Source organism: Canis lupus, chromosome 32, assembly GCF_003254725.2.
Source record: "Canis lupus dingo isolate Sandy chromosome 32, ASM325472v2, whole genome shotgun sequence".
NCBI lineage: Eukaryota > Metazoa > Chordata > Mammalia > Carnivora > Canidae > Canis > Canis lupus.
In genome coordinates, this window is record NC_064274.1 from 35,264,526 (window position 1) to 35,282,667 (window position 18,142).

The 18,142-nt window shown below is 34.0% G+C and overlaps 1 long non-coding RNA gene across 1 annotated transcript in view; it reads left to right on the forward strand.

The window, feature by feature from the left end:
* The window catches only part of LOC118353108 (uncharacterized), a 56,207-nt gene that overhangs the window by 12,625 nt on the left and 25,440 nt on the right, over positions 1-18,142 (forward strand). Inside the window, exon 2 of the long non-coding RNA XR_004811365.2 lies at positions 229-273. This is a non-coding gene — a long non-coding RNA (uncharacterized LOC118353108). The remainder of the gene's footprint in view (positions 1-228; positions 274-18,142) is intronic.

Genomic DNA, 18,142 nt, shown 5'->3' on the forward strand with positions numbered 1-18,142 from the left:
TTAAAATAACCCACAGTGCTTCCTCATGACACCTGTTTACACCTACTTTCCCAGGTTGGCTTGAAGCCAATGATGATTCATGTAGGAATTTTCTCATTTCTGGATAATTTTGAAGGGTCATTTCATTTCCAGAGCCTCCCCTTGGGATAGCTGAGGACTTCACTGGAATTGCATTTTCTCTTTCTGCCCAATCCTGATTTTTTTTTTTTTTTAATGTAACTTCCACAGATGTTGAATCAAGAGAAAGATGGAGATCAGACTAAGGACTGAATGGTAAGTATCCAAGTTCAAAGAAGGTAAATTCTCAATGAGAATAGCTTGATCTATCAAGGTCTGGGTTTTGATTATTAAAGACTAAGACATGAGATGATAATTACTGGATTGATATGCCTGGAAATCTTGAATCTCCAGAGTCCCTTGGACATCATGAACCTAGACAACTGACTCATTCCCTCATTTTGATAACTAGTGCATCTTTTTTCTTTGGAGGATTGCTCATGCAAGGCAGCCTATACTCCCAGAAATTTTATGTATTCTCTGGTTGTTGGTAAATTTCAATAGATTTTTTGATCAAGCTTGAAAGTTTTATTATTCAAACATGCTATATAATTAAATGTTTTTTAAAGATTTATTTATTTATTTGAGAGAGAGAGAGAGAGAGAGCATGGAGGGAAGGAGCAGAGTGAGAGAATGGGAAAGAATTCCAAGCAGACTCCCCAGCCAGCAGGGAGATGCAGGGCTCAATCCCATGACCTTGAGATGATCACTTGAGTCACCCAGGTGCCCTCCTTAAGTGTTTTTCCACTGAAAAGTTAATTATTGAATTTTCTTTTATTCCATTTATCTTGTCATTTCTTACCTTTTAATTCTACATATTTTGATGCTATGAATTTTGATATATAAGTATTTACAAATGATTCTTGTTAAATTGTATATTTAATCAACATGAAATATTGCCATTGGTAATATTGTAAGATCTTTAATTTTAACTCTGTTCTGTCTGATATTAATATTGATTCACCTGTTTTCTTGATAACCTCATTTGCTTTATATATCATTTTTCATTCAGTAATTTTCAATTCTTGTTCTTTTAGATGTCACCCAAACTAACAAAAAATGATTTTTGTTTAACTAAATTTCCTCTGCTTTTAATTTTTTTGTTATTTTTTTAGAGAGAGAAAGAGAGCACATGAGCAGGGAAATGGCAGAGAGCCCAAGGGGGCATTCAATCTCATTACCCTGAGATCATGACCTGAGCCAAAATCAACGGATGCTTAACCAAATGAGCAACTCAGGCATCTTTCAGTTTCCTCTGCTTTTTACGGAAGGATTTAAACAATTAAAACATTATATACATTTTAGTTATTTATAATATTCCCTTTTTTATTTTATTTCTGGAGTGATCTATAAACTTCCTTTCAGTACCCATCCCATATTCTAACAGTCTGAAATTTGTGCGTGTTAACATGACATTCACTGCAAACTCAGAAAAATTTATTCCACAAAAATACATATATTTGCATTTGAGTTTGATAAGAAGTGTATCACATTTTCTTCTTCTATGGCCTGAACTTCCTGCTTTGGGGTTAACCTAAGTGTTTGTTCCATATCCTTGTTCATTTTATAAAGCTATGAAAAATACTTAAGTCAAATTACACTTGAGTAGTACACTTGTACTTGAGTACACTTACTATGAATTGAATTGTCTATCCCCAAAACTGATATATTTAAGTCCTAAGCCTCAGAACCTCAGAATGTAACCTCGTTTGAAAATAGGGTCATTATATATAATTATTTTGAGGTCATCCTGAAGCAAATTGGATCCCTAATCCACAATGGCTCAAGTCCTTATAGAAAGGGACATTTTTGAGCAGACATGCACACAGGAAGAACACAGTGTGAAAATAAGGACAGAAATCAAGGTGATGCTTCTATAAACCAACCAATATCAAAAATTTTTAGCAAACTACCAGAAGCTAGGAAAGAGGAATGGAACAGATCCTTCAAACAGTCCTCAGACAGAACCAGCCTTGCTGGCACCTTAATCTCACATTTTTAGCCTCTGTAATACATATTTAGCCTCTGTAATACTTTATAAACTACTGAGGGCAATATATTTCTATTAAGCCACCAGGTTTATGGTATTTTGTTTGGAAACTCAAGGAAATAGTATACTACTATTTTTAAAGTATTTTTTATCTTTTCCTCTTTGCTTCTTTTTTAGCCTATGTAATTATTGTGTAGAGCATTTCTGTATACACTTCCATAAATACTCCCCTCTCACTTTCACATCTTACTTTGACTATGGAGATTGCCAAAACGATCTTGATAAATGAGCCCATTACCATCACTCTCATCTTACTTCAATTTGTCTTCCACATTGCTTCCCTTTTCCAAACTAAGGCTTATCTAGAATATTGTCCTATATTCAGACATATACGTGGTTTTTACCTCAGTTTTCCACAGCTGATGCAATCTCATCTGTTTCAGTCTTCTGAATTGATTCTAAATCAATGACTGATGATCTGTACTCTCCTCAGCTGATCCTCATAGAAGTTTAGTTTTTGATTTAGGTAATTCATGAAGGTCATATTTTTCAGCATGTGTTACTCTGTTATTTCTCCAAAAGTATTTTTAAAGTTTTATCAAAGAGAATTGGGCATATTTGAAGATATTTTTAAATCCTTTTTCCAGCTGTACATTTTGAGAGATATGTTTTTAGATGAACAAATAGAGGTATAAATCCGATGGTAACCTAGGTGAGTACTAGTTTCTGACTCTAACAATTTTTGCAATTTTACACTTTAGAGATATATAGTCCACCTTTGAACCACAGGGATTTGAACTGTGTAGGTCCACATATGCAGATTTCTTACAGTATAATAATGTAAAGATTATTTCTTTTCTTTTCTTTATGATTTTCTTAACAACATTTTCTTTTCTGCAGCTTATTTTCCTATAAGAACACAGTATGTAATACATAAAACATTCAAAATATGCATTAATTGATTATATGTGTTATCAGTAAGGCTTTTGGTCAACTGTAGGCCATTAGTAAATTTGGGGGAAAGCTAAGAGTTATATGTGGATTTTTGACCATGCAAGGTGGTCAGTGCCCCTAACCTCTGAGTTGCTCAAAGATCAACTGTAATGGCTGACACGTTGTGTTTCGGCGACAGGCAGACAGACGACAGGCAGACGTAAAAGATCAACTGTAATGGATGCTGGCTGAGACTGTCAATAAGATAAAGCTTTCAACTCTATCCCTTGGAACTGCCCATCTTTTTTTTCTTTTCTATTCTTTTTTTTTTCCTTGAGGATAGGTAGGTGTAATTTTAATAAGTTGAGTATAAGTATCAGTCCAGAGATGTGTTTCTCAATCCAGATAAATTAATAATTTAGTGATAGAAAGCTTTGGCATATGGTCATTTTTAAGACAGAACTTATACTGCCAAAGATTTATCTTATTATTATCATGATTATTCTTGTATTCATTGTCAATTTATTTTTTAATTTTTTAAAAAGATTTTATTTATTTATTCATGAGAGATACAGAGAGAGAGGCAGAGACACAGGCAGAGGGAGAAGCAGGCCCCATGCAGGGAGCCCAATGTGGGACTTGATCCCAGGACTCAAGATCACATCCTGGGCTGAAGGCAGGTGCTAAACCACTGTGCTACCCAGGGATCCCCTCATTGTCAATTTAAAGTGGAGAGAGTAAATCAGGAATATTTAGTGCATTAAAATGATAATATTCGAGGACAATTTTTAATACTAATTAATTCACTCTGTTCATAAAACAGAGTCAGTCATATTGAATAACTAACTTGTGTTTTATTTTACTTTTACACTGATTTTTGTATATTAGGGTAAATGTATTAAAGGTATACAAAAGAGAAACACAAAAATTCTAATAATTTTCCTTAATATAAAGATCTATTTTATATATTGGAATATAACTTAACTCCTATAATAACTATTACTCATATATTAAAATATTATTTCAAAGAAAAGGTTTATTAAATTAGACATGTCACTTATAGGCTACAATTTTTTTACCTTGTTATATATTTTTTTATCTATTTTTTTTCTACAATTAAAAGAAGTTCAAATATTTTTGTTTCTCTGATCCCAAAGTCACTCCCAGTCCATACAATGTTTGGCAAAACAAAATTTGTCTACACAATTTCAATACAGTATTTGCAAACTACCCTGTTATATTTTAAATATAGTTTTAGCACTTCACTGTATTCCTAATTGCATAAAATACATATTCCAGTATATATTCCTTTAGGGAGATTTTGTTAGCCAAAGCAAAATGATGAGAGGCATGATGATGTAGATAAATTGGTAATGACAGGTACATTTTTTCTGAATTAATTCTCATGAAAAGGAGACCATAAATAAGACTCTAGGGAATGGTAAGCATTATGTGTAAATCATCTTTCTTAGTCCTTTATTCCATAAGTTTTATAAAGCTAGGTAATATTTATTCAATACACCAGTCTATAACTGAGTTCAGGCTTAAGGAAAATATCCAAACCTCTATCGGAACTACAGTGCTACCTATAGTTTTCGTCAGTGGGAAGCTATTGTGTCAATTTTAATCTGTATTTATTTCTATTGGATTTTTTTAAATAAAAGATTATCCCTTTTGTTTCTTTTGGATTAAATGACTTAGCCTTTTTTTGTGTATGTTTTCTAGATGTTCATGTTTATGTGAATAAATGCCAATAGTATAATTTAAATGAGAGAACATGCACTCTTATATGTCATATTTTTCATATAATTGAAAACTACCATTCTTGAACTGAAAAATGTCTTCCAGTTCATTAACAAATGGTAAGCTGAAATTTATATGTAATACATTTTTTTTTTTTTTTACATAGATTGCTTTGAGTTAAATAAGTCAGAGATAATGTTTTACTCTTCATGGAGTTTTGGGCATTTCAATATATCAATGATAGGAATTAGCTTTGTCTAAGTAGAATGTATCAGTTGGATAAATTCCTATTTCAAATATGCTTTTTTTCAGAGAATTACTGAAGGTTTTCTTTATTGGGAGTACATTCCCTGTGGAATGAAAGTACTTACTAAAATTCTAAGCCCTCTCTAGCTATGGTAGTTCGCTGCTGTGATTGGCATATCTTTCCAAGTTCAGTGATGAACTGAGAGTAACTCTTCCCCTTGACTTTATAATAAAATGATATTTAGTAACAGCTCATTGTAACAATCTAGTCAAGAGTTTACAATTACTTTTACCCTACAGAAGCATGTGAAAATAAGCTGCCCTGGGACCAGGGTAGGAAGACAATGATTGGATGATAGTAATAGGTATCAATTTCTTCTGTCTCAGAACTTAATCTATTTTTTTTTCTTGATGTACCTGATTCTAAAGACTAGATTTGTATATACCATAGCCAGAAAAATAAAATTTGCATAAACTTGTTCAGACTATTTTAAAACCTGGATAGACCTGTATACAAAACTTTTTATATTCACTTGAACAGCGGCAAGCATGTAGTACTCTTGTAAGTCATGCTGAGTGAGATAACTAGAAGGTAACCCAAGAGAGTCTCAATCCGTTTCTCTTTTCACCCACTTCTACAATGTCACCTATGATCTATATGCAAATAATGCCTAAATTTCTTCTGAACCTAGAAACACCAAATATCAGTGAGAGAGGGTGTTTAAAGATGGCACATGCAAAATAGCTGGAAAAAAGGGAGTAAGGAGAGGAAAAAGGATGAACATACACAAGTTGGATTATGACTTGGATTAAAGTTTTGCTGAAGGCAAAGAATAGTTTTTTTTGCTAGTGGGTTAGAAATCTAAAAAAAGATAAAAAACACTAAGGTGGAGAGTGCAGATATCAAGTTCCAGAGCGGGTATCCAAATTTGTATATGAACAAAGAAGTCTGTAGGGACTGCCATTGGAGAAGGTTCTTGGATTTCAGGAACACAAAAAATTAAGTGGCTTTGATATCAGATAGATTGTCTATTCTGTTATTTAAGTCACTCTACATGACAATAGGTCATAGGATTGGAAAGAAAGATTAGGTCAAGTTCTAAACATTTCACTGAAGACAGGTAAATTTAAAGAAATGGGTCAGTAATAGTAAGGACACCTAGTGATGCAAACAAAATTGCGCCTATCTCAAGGAAGCAGTGTTCATTTCAAGAAGATAGAGTAATAGTGGTCTGACATTTTCAGTGAAGAGGAAAAGGAATATGTCTCCTGACCCTGATGCATGTGAGATACTGGGAAATAACCCTTCTCATATTGAGAATACTGCAAGGGAAAGAAAGTCCAGAGTGATGGGTCTTATTTCAGTAAAAGTATCCACTCAGAAAGAACACTCATAGAGGAATTGAGGGTAAAGAAAAGTCTTATAATTATGTAGCATAGTCAAAGGAGGGAAGTCCATGATTTGGAGAGAGAAAGGAAGAGTGTTAGATAAAAGAAGAAGCACAAAGCAGAATGGAGATAAAAGTACCAAAGACGATTTAGCAGAGTGGTAAGTAATAGATTAAAATAGCAAACTGGGGACACTTGGGTGGCTCAGTGGTTGAGTGTCTGCCTTTGGCTCACATCTGATCCTAGGGTCCTGGAATTGAGTTCCGCTTCAGCCTCCCCAGAAGGAGCCTGCTTCTCTCTCTGCCTATGTCTCTGCCTCTCTCTTTGTGTGTCTCATGAATAAATAAATAAAAATATTTTAAAAATAAGAACAAGGGATCCCTGGGTGGCGCAGAGGTTTAGCGCCTGCCTTTGGCCCAGGGCGCGATCCTGGAGACCTGGGATCGAATCCCACGTCGGGCTCCCGGTGCATGGAGCCTGCTTCTCCCTCTGCCTATGTCTCTGCCTCTCTCTCTCTCTCTCTCTCTCTCTGTGTGACTATCATAAATAAAAATAAAAAAATAAAAAAAAGAACAAAATAAAATAGGATACTGAAGCATGGTAGACTTAGAGTCACTTTTTCTCTTAGACTGGTGAATATTTATGCTTTATATAAAAATAAGGCCTATAAGGGTGATCTTGTTTTGTCAGATTAGGTGTTCCTTTCCACTCTCTCCACTGTGGCAGGCACTGATGATGACAGGTGGATGTGAGAGATTGGAACTAAGATCTCTGAGATGAAAAAAAAAAAAAAAAAAAAAAGATCTCTGAGATGTGAACATAAATCTTTGGGTTTGGAGGACAAACAAGTAGGAGCAGTCATGTCAGAAACATGAATGAATGGCAGAAGAGCCATTCATTAAAAAAAACAAACAAACAAACAAAAAAAAACAAAACCTTCTTTTGTTTTTGTTTTTGAGAAGAGTACATAGACCCTAATTGTTTAGTGATTTAATGTTTGATGATTTAATATAAAAGTGAATTTGGTTTTACAAGACTCAGCACAAATGTTCTATATAAATGCCTACTAATTCAAATTTGCCTACAAAGAACCTTAAACCTTATTTAATGATCCCCATTCAGTAGATCAAGAATACAACTCATGATACTAAAGGTCCAACAAGGTTCTAAGTGATGCCAATGCTTCTGGCCCCTGGACCACACTTTGAGTAACAAAAGTCTATATCCTTGTGAGGAACCGGCGGGATTTCTAGAGAACACAGATAACAAAATTTGAGAATACTTTCATTAATTTGGGGAGTCTCACTGTCAGATTACTACAGGGAGTTAAGTAGAAAAGGAGGAAAATAGTACCACCATGTGGATGTTGAGGGGATTACACTGCTGAACATTTCCATTAATGGCTCAGAGGAGAGCGAATAGGCTTGATTAGAAGATAAGAAATGGGGCATTCTGGATGGCTCAGCAGTTTAGCGCCGCCTTGGGCCCAGGGCATGATGGAGCCTGTTTCTCCCTCTGCCTCTGTCTGTGCCTCTTTCTCTCAGTGTGTTTCTCATGAATAATAAAAAAATAAAAAAATAAAAAAATAAAAAAACTTTTTAAAAATTTATAAAAAAATAAGAAGAGGGGATCCGTGGGTGGTGCAGCGGTTTGGCGCCTGCCTTTGGCCCAGGGCGCGATCCTGGAGACCCGGGATCGAATCCCACGTCGGGCTCCCGGTGCATGGAGCCTGCTTCTCCCTCTGCCTGTGTCTCTGCCTCTCTCTCTCTCACTGTGTGCCTATCATAAATAAATAAAAATTTAAAAATAAAATAAAATAAAATAAAAAATAAATAAATAAAATAAAATAAATAAGAAGATAAGAAAGGGTATTTTGAATGGAGCTATGGATTATATTTTATAGGTAGGTTAAGTACCCTAAAAGAGCTGTCAACAGTACTGACTCTTTGATTTTCCTAATCGTGATCAACCAGGTTTGCAATATAACTTAAAAATACGATATTTTTTCATTTTTTTCTGTCTTCTTTTTATTTTTTTAAAGATTTTATTTATTTATTTATGAGAGGCATGCAGAAAGAAAGGCAGAGACAGGCAGAGGGAGAAGCAGGCTCCCATAGGGAGCGGGTTGTGGGACTCGATCCCAGCGCTCCAGGATAACTACCTGAGCCAATGGCAGATGCTTAACTGCTGAGCCACCCAGGCGGCCCTTTCTGTCTTCTTTAAAATAACTTGTCCATTGATCTTGAACTGCTATGCGATTCAAACATATTTATTTTATACTCCTTAGGCAAAGATTTTCTTCTTGTCATAACCTATATTTTAGTTAAAACATATCTTACCTTCCTATAATATTATTGATTTTCCTATGTTTTATACCAAATCTGAATTCTTATCATTTACTCTTCTTAAAATTCTTATGTTTAGTATTTAATGTACTTTATATTTCTTTCAAAATAGCCTGTACACTTTCTACATAGAGCAGGACCTCTCAACGCTGATTGCACATTAGAATTATTTGAAGAAATGTGAAAATAAGTAACTGAAAGCACTGATGCTCTGTTCCCATCCCAGACAGTATTTTAATTGATTGACTCAGTACTGGGAAAATATAAAAATCTCCTTCAATGGTTTTAATATGAAATTTGAGATGAGGACCATGCAAATGTCATATCTTATGAAAGTTCACTGTGTACTCCCTCCTCCTCTACACATTGTATATGAACAGATTGATCTCTAGAGTACTTTAGTAAGTAGATGGCTGCATGCAGCACAGCATGCTGTAAGGCTTCTCATGAATGGGAAACTCTGTACAAAAGGCAATCAGTAACAGCATTGAGAGCTTTAGGTGGTCGATAACTTTCATAAATGCTTTTTGAAGAAATATGTAATAGCTTAGTCGCTCTGTCCAAATAACTTGAATGCTAAATCACAGACAGCTGTGTCCATATCTTCCTCATTGTTTCATTCATGAATAAATACACACAGTAATAAACTACTGTAAATAAAATTAATCACATATGCTTATGCACATAATAGGAGCCTGCTGAATGTTAGGCTGTTATGAATCTATGGATGTGTTGATACAATCTTTGTGTGTAAACATTCACAGATGGGCACATTTTCTCTATTAAAAACACCTGCAAAAGGTTTCTGGAAAAGTTTCTGAAAAACCTTGAATCATTCCAAAATTTATTTATACCACCTGCTGATTGATAGCTTTTATAGAGTTTTTCTTTAGGAAACCAAGCGTTAGAACATTATGAGTAGTTTACTAGGGCCAGCAGAAAAAACGTGATAAGGTGAATATTGCTGTTTCTGTCTTTCCTTCATTCCTTTCTGTATTAATTTCTTCCTTCCTTCACTTTGTCATTCATTACATACAACATAGAAGAAAGAACTCTGTAAACAACTGAACAAAGTACAAATGATTCTGCCTAAATTAAAATTTCATCCATATCACCCATCCTGATGAACAGAATTAAGTGATGTAGAAACTTGAACAATTATTTTTACCACCTCCATCTATTGATCACTTTAAACTCAACTTTCTCTTTCCCCAAGCTCAGCATAATTCTCACTTAGATTTTCAGATATTTTCCTGAATTAATTTAAAAAAAAAAAGAAGAAAGGGACCGTCCATTTAATACTTCTTCACTTTACCTAAATTAATCCCTTGAAACAAGTGCTCTTCTACTCTGGATCTATCATATATTTTTAGATTTACTCTTGACTCATGTATAAATTTGAAGACAAATTATATTTACCTCTGTACAGAAAGGAAGCCCCAAGAAGTTCTTATCCTCCAAAGTTGCTATGGCAATTGCCAACTGCAAAAATAAATCCAATCTGGCAGCACATTAATGACATAATAAACCTTCTCTTCAAGTGCATTTTAAAACCATTTTATAGGTAAGGCTGTACTTGTGCTGTGCTGGAACAAAGCCATGTTTGTTTAAAAATGTGTTTTCATTTTTCTTCCCTCTTTCTTTGAAATTGGCAAAACAAAGAATAAACAAAATATGAATGTAATGCCTGTATTTTATTGAATCTACTTGGCATTCTAGTATCTTAATACACACCTTGAACATATGTCAGCTTAAGAGAGATTATGGCACATCCTTAAATCTCTGGAGTCTATATTATTGAGGGGAGAGTAGAATCTATGAATAAATAGTATTGAAAGATAAGGTGTTGAATTTCATTCTTCTTTGATGGTTACAAATTGTAGTTTGTTCTCCAGCAGAGGAAATAAAAGGACAAATGAAAGTTTTTATTTATTGTATGCTTAGCATAAATATTTGATCCATTAAATATCAATTATGTTACTAATTTGTATGTTGATAAAATTCATTGTGATCTTCAAAATAAACAATAAAATGTGATTAATTATTATAGTTCTAATCACAGTATAAATAGTCATAATGTTTAAGAGCTATGCTAGTACTCATGGATTGGCAGAATTAATATTGTGAAAATGTCAATGTTACCCAGGGCAATTTACACTTCTAATGCAATCCCTATCAAAATACCATAGACTTTCTTCAGAGAGTTAGAACAAATTATTTTAAGATTTGTGTGGAATCAGAAAAGACCCCGAATAGCCAGGGGAATTCTAAAAAAGAAAACCATAGCTGGGGGCATCACAATGCCAGATTTCAGGTTGTACTACAAAGCTATGGTCATCAAGACAGTGTGGTACTGGCACAAAAACAGACACATAGATCAATGGAACAGAATAAAGAACCCAGAAGTGGACCCTCAACTTTATGGTCAACTAATATTCAATAAAGGAGGAAAGACTATCCACTGGAAGACAGTCTCTTCAATAAATGGTGCTGGGAAAATTGGACATCCACATGCAGAAGAATGAAACTAGACCACTCTCTTTCACCATACACAAAGATAAACTCAAAATGGATGAAAGATCTAAATGTGAGACAAGATTCCATCAAAATCCTAGAGCAGAACACAGGCAACACCCTTTTTGAACTCGGCCACAGCAACTTCTTGCAAGATACATCCACGATGGCAAAAGAAACAAAAGCAAAAATGAACTATTGGGACTTCATCAAGATAAGAAGCTTTTACACAGCAAAGGATACAGTCAACAAAACTCAAAGACAACCTACAGAATGGGAGAAGATATTTGCAAATGACATATCAGATAAAGGGTTAGTTTCCAAGATCTATAAAGAACTTATTAAACTCAACACCAAAGAAACAAACAATCCAATCATGAAATGGGCAAAAGACATGAACAGAAATCTCACAGAGGAAGACATAGACATGGCCAACATGCACATGAGAAAATGCTCTGCATCACTTGCCATCAGGGAAATACAAATCAAAACCACAATGAGATCCCACCTCACACCAGTGAGAATGGGGGAAAATTAACAAGGCAGGAGACAACAAATGTTGGAGAGGATGCGGAGAAAAGGGAACCCTCCTGCACTGTTGGTGGGAATGTGAACTGGTGCAGCCACTCTGGAAAACTGTGTGGAGGTTCCTCAAAGGGTTAAAAATAGACCTGCCCTATGACCCAGCAATTGCACTGTTGGAGATTTACCCCAAAGATACAGATGCAATGAAACGCCGGGACACCTGCACCCCGATGTTTATAGCAGCAATGGCCACGATAGCCAAACTGTGGAAGGAGCCTCAGTGTTCATCGAAAGATGAGTGGATAAAGAAGATGTGGTCTATGTATACAATGGAATATTCCTGAGCCATTAGAAACGACAAATACCCACCATTTGCTTCGATGTGGATGGAACTGGAGGGTATTATGCTGAGTGAAATAAGTCAATCGGAGAAGGAAAAACATTATATGGTCTCATTCATTTGGGGAATATAAATAATAGTGAAAGGGAATAGAGGGGAAGGGAGAAGAAATGGGTAGGAAATATCAGAAAGGGAGAGAGAACATGAAGACTCCTAACTCTGGGAAACGAACTAGGGGTGGTGGAAGGGGAGGAGGGCGGGGGTGGGGGTGAATGGGTGATGGGCACTGAGGGGGGCACTTGACAGGATGAGCACTGGGTGTTATTCTGTATGTTGGCAAATTGAACACCAATAAAAAATAAATTTATTATTAAAAATAAATAAATAAAAGCTATGCTAGAATTAGTATTACTACCAGAATAACCTTCTCTGAGTTAGGAAGTAGCATAATAATTCTCAATAAGAGGGACTTAAGGTATCGTTATTCAAATAAGAATATTTGTTCACATGATAACTATCTTGTAAGCTTTTTTCTCAAATGTCTATTAATTTCATCGATTAAAAATCCATGAATGGTTAAAGTACTTAGCTTTAGTTTGTAAAACTAAACATGTAAAGACACTCCGTGTAATGACATGTGTTCTCTTTTATTTCCACACATGAATCAAATCTCATTGAAATATAGTAAATTACAAAGAGGATAAGCCTAGTCAAAATTTAACTCAATTTCTACTTTTCACAAGGTGACAAACTAAATGAATCTCAACCACAAGAGACCAAGATCTTCTAGAATATACTTTCTGAAGATAGAGCAGGGGAAAAGAAGGAAAATGTACTCTGACATAGAAGCAATAGTATTAACAATTATGGCATTATTCCAAGTGCTTTATATAATAATTTAATCCTAAGCAACAACTCTATGGAGTTAGTATGCTATACAATTTTCACTTTTACTATGAGGACACTGAGCCACAAAAATATTAATTCTTTTGCCCTAAATTATAGAGCTAGCAAGCTGCAAGAACAGGGTTTAGGTCCTGGCAATCTGGTGCTGGATCCAATGCATTTTTTCAGGAGGATAGAGATACCTCAAAATAAAGTAATGAGCCATTTGCAGATGCGACCCATTTGGGAGTTATAATTTTGTTGCTGAGGAAATTGAAATATTCCAGAAGACCTCATAATGAGAGTGAGATTTTTTTTTTTTGAGAGTGAGATGTTTTATAGGTAAGTAACTAAGGTAGAAAATATAGAATTTAATTTGTAGATTCCAGTGAATATGAACTTAGAGTCAAATGAGAGCTAGTTTTCTCCCACTAAAATTAACTTTTAATCAATAATTCTAACAATTTATAGAAGCATTCTAAATCATATTAATGCCTACATAATCCTAGTGTTTAGTCAGATCAAGATTTATATGGATGGACACGAAATATACAACCACTGGGAATATTTTAATGGAATATCATCAAATTAGACTTTGTCAAAGTTAGCTTTCACTATTCTGTGGAAATGTTGTCATTCTTTCTTTGTCCCCAAACCCCATTCATTAAATTCATTCTGTTAGATCAGAAAACAAGAGTAAGAAAATTATCTTGAATATATTCCTGAAATATTAACTTAATGAAAAAGAGAGATATAGTATTCTGCAAGTCTTACTTCATAACACAACTGAATTAACTTCTCTGATTTTAGAATCCAAGATATGAACCAAGAAACCTTCACTGAGGAAAGGGAAATTAAAGTTAAAAATATTGTGTCCCTAAAATGGTTGTATAAAAAACTGGGATTTCAATAAAGAGTTTACGTATAATATTGGAGAAAGACACATTAAGACTATGAAGTGTACATGGAAAGAGCAGGTATATGGAATGTGATTTTTGCTTGAATTAGTGTTTAAAAAATTGCTTTCAAAAAAAAACTGCTGTAAAATTTGAGAAAAGCTTTCCTTCGAGTTTCAGATAAACATTTGTCATTGGATGTAAGGCTTAGTGTAAAACACTGAACCCTTCCTTATTGTACTTTAATTTGCTGGAAAACTAGGTCATAATGTTTTGCAAGTAAAATTTGTATAAATTAGAAGGGCAGGAATATCATTACAAGCACTATCCTCAGATTACTACGTAGTGTCGAATATCTTTATTTTGGGTTGTAAAGAATCCCTACTTGGTAGTTACCACTGATGATAACTTTAAAATTGAAATACATTGATCTTATTTGTAAAGTGTTCATCTTCCAGTACTAAAAAATATATACATCCCAAGAGATTAAATATAATAAGGGAAATATCAAAATTAACATTTCATGGTGACATTTAAAATAAATACTTAAATATGTGAGTGTAACTGACTAAATTATTTTAAATACCAAGCATATTTTTTCCTATCACAGAAAGATGAGTTTATATTTAGAAATGTAGAATTTCCTGCTATACACATGCAAAACTATGCTGAAGAAGTTAAGCAAACCATTGAAAGATTTACTATGTTTAGACTTTTATTTTTGTAAGATACACAATATACATGAAAGCCAATACCACAGTAGGAAAAGGAAAACTGACAGTTTACACTAATGTATGATGCTAATTAAAATTTGATCCTTTTTTTTCCATTTAGAACATTTTCCCTTCATATTTAATCCTATAAAAACAAACTTAACTGATTTAAAGAGACTGAAATTTTAGTTTTCATGTAATTTTGATAAAAATGATGCGTGTTGAACAGAGTTCAGCTATATTGTCCCAACACTTGAAAAGTTTTTTAACATATATTATTTTCATAGTCTTTCCACCACTTAGTTACTGTCAATAAGAAATTTGTGTGTGTATGTAGATAAACCATGATCTTTTTTGAGATCTCTTTTAAAGTTGGGAAAAAATAAAAAATATTTCTTAGTTTCATTTGTATTTTCTATTTTCATCTGCAATACAGACAAACATTAAAATGTGATTGCCCGCATGTATAAATATACCATACTTGCCAGTTAGGATTCAGTTATATTCTTCTATTCCATTTGTAACAAAACAGTTCCACAATTTTAGATTGGATAGCCATCCTTCCTCCAAGAAAGCTATCTGTTTTGGGGGCACCTGATGGCTCAGTCAGTTAAGGATCTGCCTTGGGCTCAGTTCATGGTCTTGGGATCCTGGGGGCAAGCCCCATGTCAGACTTCCTGCACAGCTGGGAACCTGCTTCTCCCTCTGCCTCTGCTCTCCTCCACCCATCTGTTCATGCTCACACTCACTCTCTCAAATAAATAAATACAATCTTTAAAAGAAGAAGAAGGAGAAGGAGAAGGAGAAGGAGAAGGAGAAGAAGGAGAAAGAAGGAGAAAGAAGGAGAAAGAAGGAGAAAGAAGGAGGAGAAGGAGGAGAAGAAGGAGAAGAAGGAGAAGAAGAACCACCACCCTAGGTGTTTTTTAGTGACTTGGAAACCTCAGTCCCTGAAAATTACTTGAGAATCATCATTTTCTTCATCTGATTAAGTATCCTTACCCAGAGGCAATCGCCTATTTTGTTTCATTTTTTGTTTTTTGGGTTTTTTGAATGAGACATGAAGGGAAATTTACTGTGGCCCCTGGGGATGAATATTTGTTGATATTCTATAGAAGCTAGATGGCAAGGCATAGCACAAGAGGCTGCTATCACTCATTTAGCCACTATAAGGAAAGTTAACCTTAGAATATAGAACATATATTACAAGATGATTAAGTTACAGAAGAGTCCTTTTTTGATGTTTTCTAATCTAGATCAATAAAAAGTTGACCCAGTACATAGACTATTAAGTTATTGAGTCAATACACAATTTTTCTAGTCTATTTACATTTTTTTAATTTACATAGAAAAAATTTGTCATTTGTAGCTAAAAGCCAACTTTTTTACATTATCGTATAATGGAAAGTGATAACATCTCCCCAACAAACTCTGTAATTTAGGAGGCTTACCACAGGTGGAGGTGAAAATCTAAAAATTTTCCACTCACTGTTTTTTATAGTGGTTAAGTTTATACATATAAAAATCTTTTAAAAAATTTAATTCTCTTGGTTAGTCCATAAATTCCTTGAAAGTGCTAATAAATCACATATTTTGAAAGAAGAAAATCAAATATTAAATTTCATATTCTAGATATTATCTGTTAAATTTAATAGGAGTTTTAGAAGGTTAAAGTTAATTGATGATAGCATTTATTTACAATTTATTTTTTCAGATTACAATGAAAAATAATTCACAACTTTCTTAACTGAGAAAGTGATTCTTTTGTATGGCATTGGTCCATTAGCAGCTTTACATCATAGTATCATAGTAACATGTTGCCTTCCAAAGCCTGTATTTGCAATCTTTGAATTTAGTATAACTTTGAGATTGATACTGAAATTGTCATGGATATTAAGGATGTATTAGATCCATGTGTATTGCTCTTTAAATTTGTATAAACTTGTAGAGTCTTTTCTCTTTAAATTTGTATAAACTCGTAGAGTCTTTTCTCTTCCTTTGTATTTACATATTTTATCACATACTCTTGCAAGATTCTGGTGATCGTTTGGAAGAATAAATACATCACACTTGTTTGTTCTAGACTTCAAAAACATATCAGTTATTAAGAAAAACTGGGCTAAAATAATATTTTTTGTTTTCAAACTGGTAGCTGTAAAGCTTCTGATGATATTGACTTCAAGATGCATCCTGATTGTTGAAATATTAAAATATCTCAATTTAATAAAGACAAAGGGATGTATTTTAAAGTCAGAATGTAGGGCAGCCCAGGTGGGTCAGGGATTTAGCACCGCCTTCAGCCCAGGGCATGATCCTGGAGACTTGGGATCGAGTCCCACGTCGGGCTCCCTGCATGGAGCCTGCATCTCCCTCTGCCTGTGTATCTGCCCCTCTCTCACTGTCTCTCATGAATAAGTAAATAAAATATTTTTTAAAAATAAAATAAATAAAATCAGAATGTAGTGCTTACATTGTTTTAACAACTTGAACTTTGCAGAAGCAAGATTGCATAACTCCTAGCTTGGTGTCATGCCTTCCCAATATAGAATTCAGACAATTAAAATGTTTTGTTATTTCCAAAACATGAAATTAGCTAAAGGAATATTAGAAACAAGTTGAGTTATGTATATACAAACAGAACTGTTTGTTTAATTACATTTACTTTTATGTGAATTAATACCTATTATCATAAAATATAATCCTAATATTCTTTTAGTTAAAGGATACACTTTGTGTTATTACATTTATGAAAAACAAAATATTTACATCATATATTTCCAATAAGAATTATATTTTTTTTTTTTTTTTTTTTTTTTTTTTTTTTTTTTTTTTTTTTAAGATTTTATTTATTTATTCATAGAGATGCAAGATGCAGAGAGAGAGAGAGGCAGAGACACAGGCAGAGGGAGAAGCAGGCTCCATGCAGAGAGCCCGATGTGGGACTCGATCCAGGGTCTCCTGGATCAGGCCCTGGGCTGCAGGTGGCACTAAACCGCTGCGCCACTGGGGCTGCCCTCCAATAAGAATTATAAATCTAGAGATTGTAACTGTTTAATTACCAGGAATTTCACCCTTAAAAAATGAAATGACTAAGTTGTATGTAAATGTGAATATTGAGAACATCTTTAAATGAAAGAGTACATATGAAAACCTATATATATAAGTAATATAACTTGTACTAACTAAATATGGCAAAACATGCTTTTTAAATAATTTATTCATTTAATACTGTTTGAATATTTTTGAATTTATATGCTTTCTTCTCAGGGCTTTTCTAGAATATAAACTTTGGAAATAAATTTTTTATTAAAAATGGTATATTTAAAATTCATTCGCAAAATCACAGGTTCGATAGCAGCATTTTTTTTTTCAGTTGTGAAACCCATTGATTTGGAATCCAACCACCTGCTATACCAGATGAGCACCTCTTTCTCTTTGAAAGGAGAATGCCTCAATCTGCTTTGGATCTCTTTTCAGCTGTCTTCTCTCCCACTGCTTAGTATCTATTCTTTCTCTTCAATATGCAATCAGATCTCACATTGGGATTTTTCTCATTTTTACAAACATGT